Below are 21,022 nucleotides of genomic sequence, written 5' to 3'. Positions count from 1 at the left end.
GGGTTTGACAATTTTTTTCATATCAGTTTAGCTAGAACAAGTCATACAAGAGTACATATATAAAATGTGTAGGTTCTGTAAAATTATTCAGCGTTGAGTTATTTACCTTTAATAGTTAGGTATTTTCAATTCTACTATCGAAATTAAGCAAAAGAAATGCATTTTTTCTACGATTCAATTCATAAATTATGAATTTTCAAGGTTTCATTTTAAAGAAGAACTTTTTGTAATAAACAAATAATACCTTACCTAATTCCTTTTAGTCACACAATTTTTAGAAATAAAAGTAAGAGATTATGTTTGCGGTTCGAATAAGATTTATTATCTTACGCAAAACTGTAGCAATATTGTGGACCTGGAATAAGATTTCAAGGTTTTTGCTTTATTTCTGAATCGAGATTATTACTCTTGAATAATTTTAATCTTCTACCAAAACTTGATTATAAATTTAAATTTTTTAATTGAGAGAAGAATATTTCGCTTGTCTTTTTGGAAACTCATTGGAGGGGAGGGGGTGTTTAACCGCCAAACCCCCCCCCCCCTCCCCCGTTCCTACGGCCAGGGGTTTCATGGGTAACATAAAAGGTTTATTGATTTAATGGTAAACCAGCCTGGGCAATCTGATGAAACTATAGCTTATTGGCTTCGAATGATATTTTTCTTCATTTTTGTTGCAGCAAACAAGCTTATTCATCATTTATTAGATGAAAGTTCACAAAACCGACTATAGTTCTTACCAGGGCCGTAGGAAGGACCAGCTTATGGGGGGGAGGGTTTGACAATTTTTTTCATATCAGTTTAGCTAGAACAAGTCATACAAGAGTACATATATAAAATGTGTAGGTTCTGTAAAATTATTCAGCGTTGAGTTATTTACCTTTAATAGTTAGGTATTTTCAATTCTACTATCGAAATTAAGCAAAAGAAATGCATTTTTTCTACGATTCAATTCATAAATTATGAATTTTCAAGGCTTCATTTTAAAGAAGAACTTTTTGTAATAAACAAATAATACCTTACCTAATTCCTTTTAGTCACACAATTTTTAGAAATAAAAGTAAAAGATTATGTTTGCGGTTCGAATAAGATTTATTATCTACTCTTATTAACTCAATTAGAATATAAAATTTTGGTTAATAACTTTATATTTGAATTAAATTTTTAATAATTTATTCAGTCTGTAAAGCCTCAAGCGGCTTAGAACAGTTTATATCTTTAATTTGCAATATGAAAACCAATTAAATATTACAGCTTAGTTTTCGGTTGTGTATAAAGTACAAGTTCTTTGACCATTGAAAGTTCATAAATAATTTATTATTTAATTAGAATTATGTTAATATTTTCTAAAATTAGAATCTATATGTTTCAAAGAACAAAACCTTCAAAATGAATACAAATTTTATTTTATATTTGTAGTTTCTGCTGACTTGTGTTCCCGAACTGATTCTGATGAGTATTAAATTTAAATTTCGAATCGATAATTAAAACTATCAAACTGCGATGAAATTGTCACATTGATGTTTATCTTGATTATAAAACTTAACCTCGAGCTGAACCTGAAATTGATTTTTTTATTTAAATTTCGAATCTGAATCCTGCCTTTTGAATCCCTGCGAATTTGTGATCTAAGTTCCAAATAACAATTTCTTTTGATTATGAACCAACAATCAAAGTTTGTATCAATATCCTCAACCTGAAATCTCTTATTTGAATTCTGAATTTTCTTCTTTACATATGAATTCTTTCTTCTGTTATTTATTTAAAATTCAATTTTTAAATATTAATACAAATTTCGAATGATGAAACTATTTCGGATTATTCAATTCTGAATCACCATTATGAAATTTTCTTAAGTTCACAATCTGCAAAAGAATTAAAAGTTGAAAACTTTTAATAGCTGTAATTTTTTTTTCAAATTCCGAAATTAAGCATTTTGCTTATGGAAAATTAATCTCGTTGATGATTCAAATGTAAAACCAAGATTCGAATCAGGTTTCTTTTCCCAATGATGATCAAACTGGATATCAATATCAAAAAATCTGAAAAAAAGAATCTGAAATCTGATCACAGACATTCCTTTTTAATACTTATCAGCAAATAAAACAATATTCAAAATTATTCTAACCTAAGCTTACCAGATATTTTTCTGCTTACATCCGGGTCGTGCAATTTTGGGTTATTTTCCCCAATATCTGCTAATAACAAAGTTATTTAATAACATTCATAAAGAAAAAACTAAAAACCTGATTTTTATATCAATCTTATCAGTCAATTTTAAATCATATTTAAAGATTCAAAGAATCGATCATGAAAATTTTGATGAAAGTATTCAAAAAATGTGGACGCAAAACACGTAGTTATATTTTTAATGAATCAATTTGAACTTTCGTTAGGTTTTGCTAATAAAATGAACAAAATCGGGAAACATCTTGACAATTTGGCCAGCTAAGTTTAATCTGATTGAAATTCGATATCGAGACTCAATCAACAAGTGAGGAACTTTACGCAAAACTGTAGCAATATTGTGGACCTGGAATAAGATTTCAAGGTTTTTGCTTTATTTCTGAATCGAGATTATTACTCTTGAATAATTTTAATCTTCTACCAAAACTTGATTATAAATTTAAATTTTTTAATTGAGAGAAGAATATTTCGCTTGTCTTTTTGGAAACTCATTGGAGGGGAGGGGGTGTTTAACCGCCAAACCCCCCCCCCTCCCCCGTTCCTACGGCCAGGGGTTTCATGGGTAACATAAAAGGTTTATTGATTTAATGGTAAACCAGCCTGGGCAATCTGATGAAACTATCGCTTATTGTTTTTCCACTCTTATGCACTTTCGGATGACTTTAAATATTTTGTTGTGTTTTACTTACTTCCCATAAATTTCAACTAAAATCAATCATATAAAAATTGGGGAAGAGTGCCCACAAGACTATAAGTTTTTCGCTCAAATTTTGAATGCTGTTAACTTTTGAGAAACCTCGAATTTCGAAATAAAATGCCATTCATTTTATTTGCTGACTCCCAAATTACGATAACAATGCATAGTTATAACAAATTTTCTGCCGCCATATTTGCCGCCATATTTTTCGCAATGTCAGTAAAGAAATGAATTCCACTGTCTACCTGAAGGAGTATTACCTATAAGGTTATCAAATAAGTGTATTTTTAAAAGCGAAATTTTAGATAAGTTAAGCTAAATTAAATCATGTTTTGCCAATCGTATCGTGAATGGTGAGTTTACAAAAATATGATGAACATGTAATTAGACATTTGATGTTTCAATCATTACATTCCGTATGATCATTATTCAATTTCTTACCATCCTTTCGATATGGTGCGTTTTGTCTACTAGTTCGAGCGCTCTACCCCACGGTTTGTTTTCTGATTGTCCTAGTTTTTTTTTACAAAAATATAATTAAAATCGTGTTTTTATCATATTCTTTCTTTTTGATAATACGTAAATCTGATCAGTGAATCGTCGTAAACATTCAACTTGGTTCATAGATGATTGAAATCGCTGTAAATAGGCAAGCCGAAATAAGATATTGCAGTGAGTTCGCATCTCCCTAATTTTTTTTTGAATGAATTATCCAATAAGATGGAAATCTCATAAAATGTTTTTCTTGTTTCGCTTGAATGTAATGGGCATTATTTTGCTTGGGAGCTCGAGTCTTTATTCCTGTAGTAGTGCTTTTCCAATCAAATAGATCCGCGCAGTTTCGGCGCCGAGATTTGCTTAATAGGCATTGGATTTATGTAACCTCTTCTATTGGTGTAGTTTTGTAGGCCCATTGTAGGTCTCTGACGGCTCACAAACTATCGGCCGTGGAAGCCTAGAAGCAATTCGAAGGCCAAGCCACACAGACATAGGCTGGACCTTGCTACCGATGAGGGAACCATACATACATACATACATCAATTGGCACTTGGCAGTATCTTTGATAAAAAGTAAAGTAAAGTAAACTTTAGCTTTCAACAATGCTATAGACTTGATTTCAATAACATTTGAATCTGAAAACATTAAAATTAAATTTCTTTTTTTTTTTTTAATAGACGCTTTCGATGTTCAATTTTTTCTCCTTCTGGCAACACTGCCACCACCACACAATCATATGAAGGGTTGTTTTGATTCATTTGAGCGCTAGATTCCCGTTTTTTTTTGCTCCATCTCTTTCGAAATTTCCCTCTGCTCATCTGCACCATCAGCAGCAGCAGCTTGCCCCCGTCTTCATAGATGTTTGGCTTACTTTTTTTTCTCCAGTCGAGTGGCGCCTCTTTGGTGGGATCAGGCAGCAGGACCAACTCTGCTGCTACTTGCTGCCGTTGACGCCTCCAATATGAAAATGATAACGTAGGCAAACGGGACACGTCTGCTTGGGGGTTGCGCGGAATGCGGCTTCTCAAAAGCGCTGACTGCCCTGTAGACACCACGCCAAGTGGAAGCTGTTTTCGAGTGTTGATCATGTGGGATTGACTGAAGCGGGAAATGGAAGAAGCTCTTCGACGGTAGTCGTGAAGGAGTTTCGGAGGAAACGGAGAAGCAGGACTCGGGACGAAAGATAAATAACCAGGGGGAATTGGTGTCACCAATGAATGCTCCATTTGCCAGGAATGAGTTCATTGTGCGAATATAAATAAAGTATTTCCATCTCGGGGAGGGCTTTTGTACTGAGACTGACTTGGTGTGGACTCTTAAGCTTTCAGAGCATCAAGAATCAATCCAAAACCTCAATGTTTGTAACATTCTAATCGATTTTTTCTGTCTATTTTCCAGGTAAGAGCCTCAAAACAACCCCCAAACAAAACAAGGTATGAAACAAAAAATCAAATTTTTATTTTCAATCAATTGAGTACGGTCATAAAAAGTCAAACCCAGCTTGTCTCCATATCTGATGCTTTTGATCTACTGCTTTTTACCGTTTGACCTTCACGTTAGCATAAAAATATAATCTTCTGGGCCGGATTTGAGAAGAAAAAAGCACAAAAATAGCACTGGAACAAATACTGCTATACAGAACTCTCTTAAAAAAAAAAAAACAATTAAAAAGTTCTAGGGGTGCCGTGGATTCTGCGGTAGACACAGAATTTTCCTCCCACCACCTACCTACTATCCTACTTTATCCTAGGTCCAATGTTTTTCCACCCTAGCTAGGCCAGTGTGCTCAGACGTTCTCGGTATGGGTTGACCTCATTTCCAGCCCCAATAAAACAGGGAACGTTGAGCTCTCAGTTTCCGGAAAGGGGAGAGAATCATCTGTAGTGTGGACGAATACACACGCACGCACTCTTCGGCCTAAAGGTACCTTAACGCAAAGGTTAGTGAGATGGAAAGTAAGAAGGAAAGATAAGTTCCGAGGTGGGTGGATGCTGGGTTCACCCAAAACGGAACAACTGGAAAATGGAAACCAATTTCTCACCTACACCGATATACCGTGGGACTCGGCCAAACAGTAAAGTATCTCAAAATAACTCTCCGAGAAGTTGTACTGATTTCCTTTGGGCTAGAAACCCAACAGGGAGGTAGTAAATTTGACAGCTGAGATGACAATGATAACGAGATTTTATGTCATTGATCCTAAAATACGTTCAGTAGAACTTATAAACAACAGTACAATCTTAATGTTTGTTATCTTTTTTAGCCTTTTTATTTTTTAAGTTTTTCATATCAGAACAGTTAATAAATTACGAAAATTATTTTTTCAGTATTATTATAAAAATAACAGTTCACACAAAAAAGGATGCATGCGCAGTATTATTTAACTTTGAACTTCCATGAATTTTTGATTTTATGATAGGCATTTTAATATAAATTTTCATTTAAAGATAGATCGACTATCTTATTGAAATCTCATGAAATTTGACGTTCCTAAAATATTTATGCTCTGAGAACTTGTAACTCTACGGAAATCTACTTTTACTTTTTCGAACTGCGACATCTCAGAAATCATGTAGGTGAAAGCCGGGTAAGACGAACACAGCGTGTTTGGCACAAATATAATGATGGGAATATGTTTGCCTTAGTGTATCACCACTTTCGGGACGCTTTGTTTATTTTCAGCAAGCAAGATCTCATAACAGCAATCAAAACAAACAAAAACTTTAGGGATGCACCATTTGATGTAATTTTCTATACTCCGAAAACAGTTAACAACTCGCAACATTTTCGGAAATGTCAACCATTTTAAACGGTGAAATGGGTAATGTGCTTCTCATTGACCATCTGAACGAAAACCACCGACTTTTGACCGATGAGCTTGAGCAACAAAAAAAAAAAAAAAAAAAAAAAAAAAGACGGACACCTCAAGGTCTGGTAAAACGAACACATAAGTTTCTCAAGGTATTTAAATTTTTTCATCAGTTTGATCTCCCATATGTCTTCACCAGACGTTAGCAACAGCAATTGTCGGTCGAGAAGCACTCAACATCTCAAACATGTTATAAAAACTGTAAAAAAAGGGTAAACCAGTGAATATAGCGCCTAAAAATACTGAGAACCTCACTGTTTCGGTACTGGTCGGTCGCAGCAGTTGTTTCCATTTTGGTTTAAAAACCTTCTCAAAATCTTATTTTGCAATACTATGTATTTCTACAGAAACTTTTACCACAATATCTACCTTTTCTAAGCAGTGTCCGTTTTACCCGGCTATTTTGAAAAGTGAATTTTTAAAGCATATTTTAGATTTCTCTAAAATCAGAAAATATTCTAATACCCAATTGTTAATGCAATAGCAAACAACCTAAACAGGCCAATTTGCAATGTTATACAGTACTTTTGACACTTAAACTTCGGCTGAACTTTTTTAAGAAACAAAGCACATTTTGGAAATGATTAAACTAAATTTGAATGAAAGTTACATCCACCAGTTTGTAGCGGCAATTTGGTTGTATAAAGAAATTAGAAGACTGAGATGAAAAATGCTATATCTGATTTTCTGTTGTTAGGGTGTCCGACATACCTGATTTTCCCCTATGCATTTAAAAAAAATTCAAGCAGATTTTGGAAAATGAAATAACAAGTGGGAAATTTTGAAAAAGGTTCTTTCGGCAAGATCCATGTTGTGGAAGCTCAAAAAGTAAGTAATAGTGCACATTAATCCCACTTCTTTACAACTGGAAACGGTACTGTATGCTACAATAGTTGATGATTGGTTGAAATCTATCTAATATATTAAAACCGTGTTATGTCTGTAGGTTCTTAAATGGATTCGGAAACTTCTGTACAGAATTATTTGAAATTTTAATGTACGCGGACGCTACTGAACAGTTTGTCGTGAAAACTGGCGTGGAGAAGTTTCCATTAAATATATTTTGCCATTATTGATATTTTGTTTTTATCAAAATACAACTTTTTTTCGTGGACTCATATTAAATTTACATGTAGCTGTACCTTTTTTTTACCAGCGGCTTGCTTATACTAATGCACTGTGCAAGAGCACTTTTTATTTATTAATTAATTTATTTATTCATTGGTTTCATTTATTCCTAAAGTATATAATTGGTAAAAGAAATGTCGATATCACACTAATTAACATTATTCAACGGACCAAAAAGGGCTGATGTTTGTACCACTATTCCCAAGATTTTGATGTCCTGAATTTGAATAATTGATCAGATTTGTCGATCAGCTCTTGTTTTGGTGATGTGGCATGTGAAAATTTTCAAATTGATCAATTTTGAGTAAAGCTGGTCATTCATAACTGACGAGCTTACATGAAAAACAAAAACTGATTTTGAATATTTTTGTTGGTATTAGATATTAAAGATTTTAATTCATTTCAAATCTTTGTTGAAGACTGCAAAATAATCATTCATTAATAAATGTCTAAGATTCATTATTAGATATTTTGCAGAGTTGGGAACAAAAAAAAACTTCTAAATATTGCTTTTTTTTTCCTGAAATCAAAACTATTCGCGGTCTTGAAGGAAGTTGATTTTTGAGTCAAACCTTCAACTTTTAAAATCTTTTTAATGTTCTACAGCTTTGCCAAAAAAGTGCACAAATTGATCAAATGATCAATAGATCAATTGATCCATTTTCTTAAGATATCAATACAAGAGCTGTTTAAAAAAACTAGGTAGGGGGAAGTGTTCCTATATGCGCATATTGGGTAATATGCGCATACAGCCGATTGACGATATGGCTGGAGATTCATCATATCTAATTAGTGCAGTTTGAGAATAATACGCTTTTAACACATGGCATAAAAAAATTAAATTATTATATAAAGTCGAAAAAATTTAAAAATTCAAACAAGATTTTTGTCAGTTTTGTTATAATATATTGAACTTTAATTATTGTGCATACAGATTCTGTGAACAAAAATTTTAGTGGTTTTTCTTTCTTATTCATCTGGAAATCGGAAATTCAACAAATCGAAGCTTTTGGCAAAGTTGTAAATGATAAGATATTGGAATAAGAGACAGGTTCTGAATGCCCATATCAAGGCAGGTTAAATGCCAATATCAAGAAAAATAGATTGGTCTTATAAATTTTTTACTTTCTATCATTTAAACATGAAATCTACGCTCAAATCACGATCTTACAGCGAAAAAAGAAGAACTTCCTACTGATCCGATAAAAATACAATATGGACAAAATATTACCCTGAAATATGGCCATATGGCATACTTAACTATGTTTCATGCAAAAGAACTAGTGATGTAAAAAATTTCACCAAAATTTCGGCCTTGACGTATGGTTAACATCCGTTTCTACCATTTTCAATTAAATAATATCAAAATTTTGCAAGTGGTAATGAAATATAGCTAAAAACATAAATATGCGCATTTAGCCCGCCAGTTTCGGAAATCGGCTATTTTGACTTCTTTTATTATAAAATTATTTTCACAAAAACTGTAAGAGATTTTAACAGAAAAATTTCACTAACGTATATAAAACAGATGTCCGCTCATGTGCATATTACTTTCAGACTCCTATCTTTTGGAGTATAGGAGAAAATGAGTGCTTTCCTTAATATGCGCATATAGCCTTCCTCTCCCCTAACTGCATATTTGAAATCAGCGCTTACAAATTAGTCAAAATTAGCTCCTTAGTTGTTTGCACTTCGGAAAAATGTAAAGTTTGTTGCCTTGTATTATCGGATCTCTTAAATTGGAAAACTTGCCCCACATAATGTTAAAGGTGCTTCAAGTGACTCACGTTTAATTAACAAGAGATTCTGAGATCTCCACGATCCACCCATAGACGTGGGGTGATTTAAGAGTAGTAAAGTTGGGGAAGGTGAACCCTGGGAGATTCTAGGCCAGCGTTGTAGGTCAGCATTTTCTACTGAATTTCCAAGAACTAACAGTAAGGCTTATTGACAACAATCTTAAGACATTTAAAATACACAAGTGATATTTCATGAAAGGCTTTAGTATTTTAATGTTATAAAAAGTTGCATTTTAAAGCGTTCAATCTGTTTTTGACATTAAAAATAAAGGGAACATTAATGGATCCCCGTAAAAACATCAAGTACTATTTAAAAATCTATAATATTTTTAATTTCTTTCCTGCTTAACCCATAAACTTTTAAACAAAGTATTATTTATTATTTTATAAACATATTTATGATGAATCAGAAACTTTGAAGTTTACCTGAACAATATTATAGTAAATTAAAGTACATTAAATCTTTTAAAATAGTACTAGATAATTGTTTTGAAAATTTATAGTACAATTTCAAGATCAATTTTATTATTTATTCTCATCCAAATAAAATATTTTAAAATCTTAAAACGAAGATCTTAAAAAAAAATAAGATTTATGAAATAAGTTTATAAAAATCGTTGATGTTAAAGTATATTTTCACGAATATATTTTCCTGGCAGAAATCAAGCTACTTGGTTTGAATCATTTTAGTTAATTTTAATTTTATCAGCAGATTTAACATGAACACGATCCCTGTTACTAGTCTCAAATAGGTTTTGTTTAGCTGCTTTGAAAAAAACATTTATTACAACATAAAACATTTATTTCAACAAATGTGAAACTTGCATTATAAAAAGAAACGGAAAAAAACTATATTATACAACAATATTTACTAATATACGAAGCAACTTCTCAGCCAATTAAACCCGCAGAAAATGTTTATATCTTAAGTTGCACAGAGTTCAAACACAAATTTAAGCATATGTTTCCTTTAACTTCGAAACATAAAACTATAATAACTCCTCTTTTGCTCTGATTCTACTTATCTACTCTTAATCAATATGAATGCTTAAAAAACGAAAGAACTATTATTTAAATTCTCATCCAAGATAAAAAAAAACCTCGTCTTAATAGTAAAGAGATGCGTTCCAAAAGATAAAACTTCAGTTGTAAAAGTAGATATAATGGCAAAAGGGTACTCTCGTGGCTTACGACCGTTTCCCTGCTCCATTTAAGGCCTTCCATATCTGCATTATAACGATTATAGCAGTTAACTTCAGTAATTTTTTCTCTTTTCAAATTAATTGAAGAAAATAAGAAATTTCATTAAATTCATACACAATGCTAGAAACTGATAAATTTCTTACGACAAGGCTGTAATTCTATAAAAAATTATGTTTTTTATCATTTTTAGAACAAAACAAAAGTAAGGGTTGCCATGTTTTGATAACAGCTCATTCACGAGAAAGACTTTATGCAATCTGCTCCCAGATCTTCAAATATCTCTTAACGTGCTGATTAGAGTTTATATTCGAAGTTTAAATTATTCAAATCAAGTAATTTTACAAAGATGATGGGATCATACAAAAAAAATCTTTAATTCCACTTTCTAATCATTATGAAACCTTCACCGGAGGTTAAATTTTTTGAACTTTTGATGTTCATCTGGATAAGAAACAAAAACGATACGAAGTTTTGTATTGGGCTTCTTTACGTATAACTTATAAAAATTGGAGATTACTTTTTTCAGGCTTTTGATAACAACGAAAATCAAAATTTTCGTTTTGAAATTGTTGTTTTTTTTTTCACGGGAACAAAATCCTGGCTGAATCAGCAAATACATATTATAAACTGCTAGGGACCTTGCCACGAGCAGACATGTTATAGGATTGAAACGCTGGAATTTGTTTGGAATAGGGTTTTTTCATCAGTTTTGTCGTCCATCTGAAATCATCTGTCTCATAGCCTCGGTACCGCCTAGACAGCTTACGAGCTCTGGAACTAGCAAAAATTTTGATTGATTGACTCATAACTAGGCAACACTGATAGGTAGATGCCAAATGTCTTAAAAATGCTCAAAATATCGGAATCTTATGTTTTATCTATTTAAACATTTTTTTTGTCAAAAATCAACAAAGGATATTTTAGATCGAAATTTTCATGTTGATGCCAAACGAATTAGAAATGCATGAAACATCGAGATCTGGTGCTATCTCAAAAAATTTTTTTTTGCCAAAAATCGACGAATCGATGAAAAACGGCCGGTTTTCTGAAAAACGGTTCCATAAAGTCGATTTTTGACCAAATTTATTTTTTTTTTTCAAATTAACAGCAGATTTCGACGTTTCATGGATTTCTTAGTCGTTTGGCATCGAAATTTTAATTTCGATTTTCCGGATTTCCTTTGTTCCCCCTTAGGTGGTTTTTGAAAGTTTAAAGTCGATTTTTAACTGAATTTTTTTTCACGAGATAAAATCAGATTTAGATGTTTTAAAGTCATTTGGCATCAAAATTAATATTTAGATTTTCCAATTTTCTTTGATCCCCCCATGGTGTTTTTTGAGGGTCAAAAACCCGAAAATTGAACGCTTTGAGGCACCCCTAAACCAAGTCTGATTAAGCCGAAATCTTGCACAGGTCAGTTTTTTCGATCAATCTTTTTCATTTTCTCTCAATACTTTCGAGCCTGAAACTCAAATTTCATCCCCTTGGAAAAAGAAAATGCATCAAATTTCATGTGTTGATGCAATGATTAAAAATCTGAATTGCGTTACCTTACAATTGAAGAAAATAAACGAACAACTTGAACATTTCTGGTGAATTTGACAGTCAATTCGAAAGAACTGTCAAAACGGGGGGAACGATTCCGCAATGTCAAGCACCTCTAACCAGTCGTGTTGGTCCCAGATTTTTCCGGATGCTGAGCACGAATTCTCTGTTGTGTAAGAAAGCAGCATCCCGCCCCACCGAAGCATGAAGTAAACCACGCGCCTTCTCGTTTGCTTTTGGTGTATGGGAGGAAAAGCTCCATTTGTTTTGATCAAAAGGATGCTGCAGAGAGATTGCTCTCAATTCGAAGATGTCTCGGTTGTGTGAGTGAGCTTGGGACGTTGGAAAAACGTGCTTCCCGAATCCGAACCCCAGGCAATGTCATAAGATAACAACTGAGGAGAGTCCTGTGCGGTGTGCCTACCACACACTACAGTAGCTTGGCTCCGATTTTTTTCTTGGGGGAGCTTACTTAAGGACCGTTCCGGAAATTTCGGACCGTTCCTGGAGAGAGAGCGCTTGTTTGGCTGGGATTTGCGCTCCCAAAGTGTGTTACGAGACCTCTTTATTGGGTGGGGTTAGGTTGGGTTTCGGATATGATTGGGATGTTGGTTGGGATGCTGCAGCTGGTTTCTGGCTTGCTCTGGCTCGATGGCTAACTGGAAGCTGGATGCTGTATAGCGCTGAATCTCGTTGGTGCCGTACGTGTGCCGTGTTGTGTTGTGCAAGTCCTGCTTTTTCTGGAGTCCCTCGGCCTGCCTGCCTGGTGGAAGAGCCATTCCGGAGCCCTTGTGTAGGCACTTGTGCTGTGCTGTGTGCTCCTCTGTGTTGTTACTCTTGAAAGTTCTGCTGCGGTGTGGTTCTTGACGATCGGAATCATCTCCGGGTTTGTGGCAGATTGGGTTGCCCAGTTCTTTTCAGTCGGAGCACTGACGTCACCTGGGATATATCTGCAGTCGGATCCCGCTCGGTCGGATTTTGTGTGGTACTTTGAGCAGTGTTTTGCTGGAAGGTGTGTGTGTTTTCATCTGTTTTTTCCTCCTCCGTATCCAAAGCTCGGTGGAGAATGTCCTGGTGATAATTGGATGCTGAAGCTTTCCTGGTGGTGTTTTGAAAACAAATCGGATTTCTGGGTTTATGGATACACATATGAAGTGAGCTCATAGTGGATGTTAGTGCTGATAATCTTTATCCCGTGGGCTTCATCGAACAGATGCAGCAGCATCCGGAAAAAAAATCACTCAGCAAGCACGTAGTGTGTGATGATTGAGTAATCCTGACGAAAAAAATAGTTCCTCCTGTGAGCCACGAAGGTGGGAATTGGTAGGAATATCGAAATCAATATTCCGGCCAAAAGTTTTGGGCACACCTGGTGTTCTTATATGTGTTCAATTGAATTGATCCGTAAGTGATCCGGGAGTTAGACTTTGGAGAAGAAAACTTACGAAAAATGCAGAACGAAAAGGGTAATTATTAGATTGTTTTTCCAATTCCCTGCTCTCAGAAAGGTAAAACTTCTGTCAACCATCAATTTATCATAAACAAACGCTACCCCAAGCGGTAGCGGAAATAATTTATCTCACAAAATAAAAATAAAAAATGCCTTCCATCAGCAGCCCCACCTGGGCGAGCAACCAAAGACTCCCCGGTAAAGAGATAATGATGAAAAATTGTCGACAATCGACCTCCCTCCGATTCGGTGTAGCACCTGCAAGGATCCAAAACCGGCCCAAATAGTCGGCGTCAAGCCCCACCAAAGGGCGCCAACAATGATTAAAGTTTATTAGCTTTTACTTTTTCGTTTAGGCTCCAAAATTCCTCCCCGTAGGAATCCTTTGGCAGCGTCCATTTATGTATATTTTATTAGATTTCAATTTATGGTCCTGTTGGTCCGATGCCAACGGAAAGGCTTCGCGTGCGCTCCAAAATAAATCCTTTGACAAGCCGTTGTCCGTCGGTAAAGTGCTGAAGTGTTCTTGCAGCCGGGGATCGTTGATTTATTTGAGTCATTAGACCGAAACGTTCAGTTCTAGGAACCACCTGGACTTTTCTAGAATAATTGACAAAATTTCAGTTGAAATTTATTAGGAATATAAAAAAAAATGTATTGCGCCTCCGAAGATGTTCTACTTTGCGCTGATTACATTTTTACTCATCCGTTCACCCACCATTGCATTGGCTTTGGGCACCTAGCAATTATTGGCGCCTGTCTGCAAAGGAAGTTCCGCCCTACTTTATGGATTTATACGGCCGGTGGCAGCTACAGGAGCCAAAAACCTGTGATTTAAAAAGATGCCGCATATGCTTGAAAAACAAGTCTGGAACCTATATCTGGAGGGACGAATAAAAATATGGCATAACGCAGCTTGAATGGGGTTGAAAGATTGGGATCTTTCAAACGTAACTTGCTTTGTAAGATATTTCAACATTAAAACGGTAAGAAAATTGTGATTCCTAGTGAATTACAGGAGAATTGTAAAAAACTTAAATACCGTTGATAAAAATGACAATAGACTTAAGATGGATGGTTCTAGGATGATTTTTATTTTTCGCTTGATAGAGGATTGATAATTTTTCAAACGAATTTATAATAATCATTAATACTAGTTCATGTTTTGCATAAACTTAGGAAAGAGAAATAGATAGTTTTTTATCATATGGCCAAGGTGGAATCAAAATATCAAGTCTTTAAGATTTTAAAGAAAAAAAATAACCAGAAATTACTTGAACCATTTCCAGCCAAGAACAAATTTCAATAAGTTTGCTAGAATTTTTGCAGAAACCTTTCTATCCAAAAGCCTTGAAAACCTCTGTGCCGTCGTGAGAAAGGTTTAAAAAAATGGTTTTTTTGCTAAAACAATCCATATTTCTGTGATTTTACCTAAAAAGTTCTGTGATGGCTTTTTGAAATGCAATCTTCATAAATTCAATTAAAAAATCATGACAAATTGGGTCTTGTTCACATTGAGAAAAATCAACTGAAATTAGCAATCTTATCATATTCTTCCAATTGAAACTAGAAATTTCAAAAAATCTGGAAAATATGTGAATATTTCCAAAATTATGTGTTCTTTGACATCGATTCTGTGATAAAAAATGGCTCAAAATTCTGTGAAATTATTGATTTTTTTGTGATTTAGGCTACCTTGGTCGTGAGGCCCATGTGACCCACACGTACCCTGTGCTAGATATTACAGAAATCAACGCCTTCAACTTTGACCAATGTCCAATAAAATTACCTGAAACAATTTTGATAGAAATAAATGCCTGCTTTTTAAGTTGTGTAATAAGCTACAGTTTATGTATTTGCATTCTATTCCGAAAATATCAATACCTCAAATGATAAGGGAAAATTCAATTGAATGATCATGCAAATGTCAACTAATGACTATTTTAAAAGTACTTTATGATAAATCAGTTTTGGCCAACCACTTTTATGTCTTGTTAAATGGGACATTGCATAATTTTCCATTAACAAAAGGTTGAATTCCAATTCAAACATTGTTTACTAAATATTTGAAAAATTAATTACGCAGATTTTAATCTGCATATCAAATATTATTGAAGGTTATTGAAAAAAAAAATGGTGATTTTTTATTTAAAGTACTACCCGATCAGGAGGGAAAAACTAAATTATATCAAGATGAGATATTTAGATACTAATATTTTTCCTATCTAAATGAGTTATTATTCAGTACTCGTAGGATGTTAAAATATCTCAAATTATATCAAAAAATCCATGCGATCATAGCTAAATTATATCAATTTTAGAAATGCTCCTTACAAGATTATATCTCGTTCAGATAGCATAGTTTGATATTGGGCAGAACAAAACCTATCAAAATTATAACTTATCAAGATATGGGTGCTTCGGGAAAATTTTCTAGTGGAATGGCAATAAACCACATTATTTGCTAAAACCATGCCCCATTTTTGGTTTCCCAAAACTTAGATTCAATTTTATGAATCTGTTGAGCGAAACTCATAAACGTATGGTTTGAGCCTTTGACTTCGATGTCCGTGTTTCAGAAAAAGTTGTACGTATATCAAAATAAGATAAAATAATTTTATTTTGGGACAATCCGAAAAAAATCCTGATCATTGAAAATGAGCTCAACCCCATTCAAGTCTGTTAATCAGAATAAGATATAATTCAGATTGGAGAAACTTGAAATCGAAATGTTTGAGTACTTAATTATAACTGAATCAGATGTAAATATCTTGGTGAGATACGTTTGAATTATTATTTTGATATGCTCTCCTGATCGGGTAGCTACACTTTTAATTATTTTTTTTTTTTTCAAAAATAGGTTCAAAACTACTGCTAATTAGTTCACGAAAATTGATTCCAGTTAAAATAAACTCTTCTTATTTGTCCCAAATAACCTACCTACAAACCAAAACAAGTTAATTTTTGTTTCGAATATAGTCGTTTTGCGATTTTTATGTCATTCGCGTCTTAATATCAATCTTTCAATTTAGTCAATTTTTAAAAGTTTTTTAAAATGATTAAATTGATTCTCGGCGATTTCAGTGAAGAATAATTTCAAAACTATTTTTATTTCTTCATTCGACGATTCATTATGTCTTTTCAAGGAGTCTATTAATATGATGTATTTTAATAATGAGTTCAAAAAAGGTGTAAAAGTAGTTGGTGTACTAACTGAAATTTCTTGTTTTAATTGTCCAGAAAGTTTATTCAATCTGCTAAACTGTCAAATCGGAAATGTAAGTCCAGTTGTCTGTGTTGTATACTGAACTGGACTAACATTTTCCGATTAGACAGTTTAACAGATTCAAAAAACTTTTTTGACATTTCAAACGAAAAATTTCAGTAAGTACACCTTTTTTAAACACACTTTTTAATTGTGTCGTATTAAAAGATTCCTTGAAAAAAGCAGAATATATGCCGAAACGTCGGATGAATTAATAAAAATCGTTTTAAGATTCTTCTTGAAACCTTTTTTAAACACACTTTTTAATTGTGTCGTATTAAAAGATTCCTTGAAAAAAGCAGAATATATGCCGAAACGTCGGATGAATTAATAAAAATCGTTTTAAGATTCTTCTTGACTGAAATAGCCGGAAGTCAATGTTTTCATTACCCAACCAGTCGTGGATTTTTACTATTCAATTATGGTGTTTTCAAATTATTGAGCATCTTCTTGACAAAATTATGTTGAATTTGGAATGAAAATTTCTAACATTGAATTCAATCTGAATGCTAGAATGCTGAAGTCTCTTGTACGTCAAAAATAAAGTTGGTCACAAAACAGAGTAATACTCAAGGAATATTGAAAATAGGTAGTGCCAAAAGCCATATTGGATTTTGTTGTGTCCTCACTATAACAAAGCTGTTTAAAAATTTCATTAGTATGACAGAAATTTCAAAGAAAATCAGGTTTTACAACTAAATTGAATTCTAATTCTATTTGGGTTGTGTTGTAAGGCTACTTTTTGATTATGCTATGAAGTTTCTTGATGTTTCATAGACTGCAATATGTATTATTCTTGATTGGGTTATTGAATGCTGTGTCATGTTTTATCTAAAACATGCTAGAATATTTTTTTTTATCGTTTTAAAAGGTCTAATTGGTAGTTAATTGAAAGTCCACCTCATTGTAATGTTTGAATCTAACCGGTGTACCAATAAAATTATTGATTCCTGGATTTACTTAATGCCAAGGAAAGATTGTTGTTTGGTTTGAAAATTCCACTTTTTGATGTGTTATTATATCAAGAATTCAAAACTAAACTGATTTCAACATATTTTTCAACTTTGATCAAGTTATAAGCTGTTGAATAGAGTTATGCCTTTTTGCATTGAAAATTAATCATTTCATGCATTCATCATTTCAGGCATCGGTAAATTCAAAATAATTACAAAATGGTCAGATAATTATGGTGGTTTTCAACAAAAACCCAATTAACGGTAAAAATTGTTACTTAACCTCTGCATTTGAATTTACATTCTACGGTCAGTTAAAAGTCCAAAATAAGCTAAAGAGTGAACTTCTCCACAATTTCACAAAAAAGTCACTTTTGTATTCCAGAGCATAAATGCTCTCAACGCACCGAAACAAAGATCCATCGTAAAAATAAACCGTACTTTATTAAATCAGGCCCTCAGTGAGCACCGCAAACAGGTTAATTTTGAGCAGAAAAAAGGACAATAAATTGGGTTTTGGTAAAGAAGAAGCTTGTGTCAGATGTTGTACAAAATCTTTTGGATAGTGTTGGGCCTAATGTACGATTGTATGGTATGGAAGAGGAAATTTATAAATACCTATACCAAAAGATTGTTAAAAGATAAACTTATAAAATAGTCAAAAGAACCAGTCAACTAGGTAATTTTTGCGGAGTTTTTTCTGTGATGCAATTTGATATGAGAAACCCTGTTTACTTATTACATCCAATGTAAAAGTATGTTTACTGTCAACGAGGACTACAAATTTTATATGAATCTCAATATCTATTTGGAAAAAACACTATTTTCGAAAACCACTTTCTCCATAAAAAAAACCATTCAATATTGGCAGTTTTTAACATTAAATATAATTTTCACTAACCATTGTAGATGAAAAATTTAAAATGAAATGCCATGAACTCATTGCTTTAAATCTCAGTTACAAATTTTGTGAATATAAAACACATCAACAAAATTCACACATTTTCGAGGTGCAAAGAATTTAAGAGCCAATTTTGACTTATTTTGGGGCGTTCATTTGTATGTAATGTACTTTTATTATTTTCCTATCAGCTCTTGTTTTCGGGACAAGTTTTGAAAATAGGTCAAAATTCGCTTAATAAATTTTGCACTTTTTTGGAATAAAACTGTAGAGCATAACAAATAATTTGAAAATTAAGTTCTTAACTCAATGATCAACTTTCTCGAAGACCGCGAGTAATTTTGATTTCTGAGAGAAAAGCTATTGAAGTTTTCTTTCTGTTTTTTTTTTTCAAATCTGCAATAAACGGGAATCTGAGAAGTTTTAAGATGATTTAAATTTAATTTCATCTTTGAAATTTTCAAAATCGATTCGCAGTGTTCAACAAAGTTGTAAAATAAGGTAAAATCTCAAATTAAACACATTTAAAGTCTTTCTTCAATGGTGTCAAATATGGTTGTCATCTAATCTATTCAAATTTCTAAAATTGAAACTTTGTTCTAAAATCCTTGTAATTCTCAAACAAAAACATCTAGGCTAGTCCTGTTTCCTGAACAGAATGAAGTATGATAAATTTATTCAAAATAAGAGTTTAATTTTCATGTTGGTCAGTTAGTTTATTAGTTATCTCAGATAGATTTCAATCAAAACTGATTTTTTTTTTAATTTCCAAGCCATATCAATATGTGATACACCAAATCTAATAAAAATGTTAAATCTTCCAAAATCAGATTTTGAAAAATATAGTGGTAAGAATAAAGTTTGGCAATCGCTTTTGTTTCTTAGCTCGAAAGCAAGCAAAGCAAAATCCCAAAGGCTTTACTTAGTAAGGCATAAAAAAAATTGCTAAGCGGATGTATGCTAATACTTTAGAACACAGCTGTTTCTTCGAGAAATAGAGCTTTCCCGGTAACTTTTCATAAATCCGGGAAATCTGTAATATTTACTTTTGATTGAATTGTTCAATTTCATATACGATAAATCATTTCCTTCAACGCCTTTTCAAATATGAAAAAAAGTTGCTGAAAATGCCTATTTGAATTGTAATGAAGTGTAATATTGTATGTTTGATAAGCTTATGGCATTGTAAAATAATTTTTATTCGAAAAGTCTGCTCCCGAGCATGCTTAGAACATCAAGCAATTGCAAGGAGATTTTCCAAGCAAATGCTTCAGGTTTGGGTTTTTTTTTTCATACCAAACTAGCTTGTTCTAAAATAATGTTGCCAGATTGCCGTGTATTTAATTAGAAAATACCCGTATTTTGCCTGGATTTATTCACTTTATTTGACAAATCAAACAAAAAAAATGTTGTAAATTAGTTTTATTTATACCTCTCAAACGAAATTATTTTAGCAAGTCTTATATAAATTATCATGAAAGATTTTTTGGAAGACTAAAATTTTATTAAGAAGCTGTTTATAAGTTTTGGTGACAAACATTTTTTTCCATTTTTTTTTATTATTTTGTTGAGTAGTTTCTGGGTTTTTACAAAATTTACCCGGATATTACCCGGATTTTTTTTTCGGTAATTTTGAAATCAAATGCCCAGATTCTGCCAGGTTTTTATATGAAATTGCCCGGATTTGTCCAGCTGGGATACGTTCTGTAAAAAATTTAGCAACATTCTGAAAGTAATAGCACCTGACTGAAATAAATAGCTGTCAGAACAATATTTATTCACTGCTCGACTACTCGATTTGGTTAAGGTTCAAGAATATCCACGCGTTTAGCAAGTGGTGGTTAAATAACACTGTTCATCGAAAAGCTTAAATAAATAAGAAAAAAAAGATACGGAATTACTTGGCTGGAAAGGTTCTACTATGTATTATAATTTATATTTTTTTGGAATTCAAGAGTACATCAACTATTTTTTTTTATTGAAGACACTAACAACAATAAATTTTCAAGCAGAAATTATCATGTTGATCAAAAGTTAAAAAAAAAATAATGAAATGTAGAAAATGAGCATTGATGTAAAAGGACTTTTCCAATTAATTGCTATCAGGAAAACAATTGTGTGTGGATTGTTTTTTTTTTTCACCATCGGAACCATATAGAAGTAAACTTATAAGCACAAAAAAAAATCTGGAAAATTGAAAATAATGAAGGTTTTCTTTGACAAATAATTGATTTGAATTATAAGAATAAAGATTATCAAAAGAATTTCAATTTTTTTTTATTTTCTTTTGGGTTAAAACGATGATTATCTTGAAATTGTTCTTTATTTTCAATTTGTATCCAGAAGTTTTTAATCTTTTTAATGAAACTTTTATACTTCATGTCTATCATATTATGATACTTATTCTACCAAACTAGTAATGAATCGAATTTTCACTTTTTCATCAGTGAAAAATATTGATTGTTTGTTTCAGTATGAATACTGAGGTATTCTTTTCAAAACTACCAAAAAGCCTATCGAAATATTTCTA

General features: G+C 32.7%; 1 protein-coding gene across 7 annotated transcripts in view; it reads left to right on the top strand.

The window, feature by feature from the left end:
* The window catches only part of LOC129748030 (solute carrier family 12 member 4), a 780,735-nt gene that overhangs the window by 209,302 nt on the left and 550,411 nt on the right, over positions 1-21,022 (top strand). For 2 of the 7 annotated variants that reach the window (XM_055742489.1, XM_055742488.1), the window contains exon 1: positions 12,607-12,935. The exons of 2 other annotated variants lie outside the window; for them this stretch is intronic. The gene's annotated coding sequence lies outside the window, so the exon portion shown is untranslated. Of the gene's footprint in view, positions 1-12,605; positions 12,936-21,022 lie in introns of those variants that run through there. 3 more of the 7 variants (XM_055742486.1, XM_055742485.1, XM_055742490.1) reach the window with 2 other exon arrangements.

This window comes from Uranotaenia lowii, chromosome 2, assembly GCF_029784155.1.
Source record: "Uranotaenia lowii strain MFRU-FL chromosome 2, ASM2978415v1, whole genome shotgun sequence".
NCBI classification, from domain to species: Eukaryota; Metazoa; Arthropoda; class Insecta; order Diptera; family Culicidae; genus Uranotaenia; species Uranotaenia lowii.
This window is presented reverse-complemented; position numbering and strand designations above follow the sequence as displayed.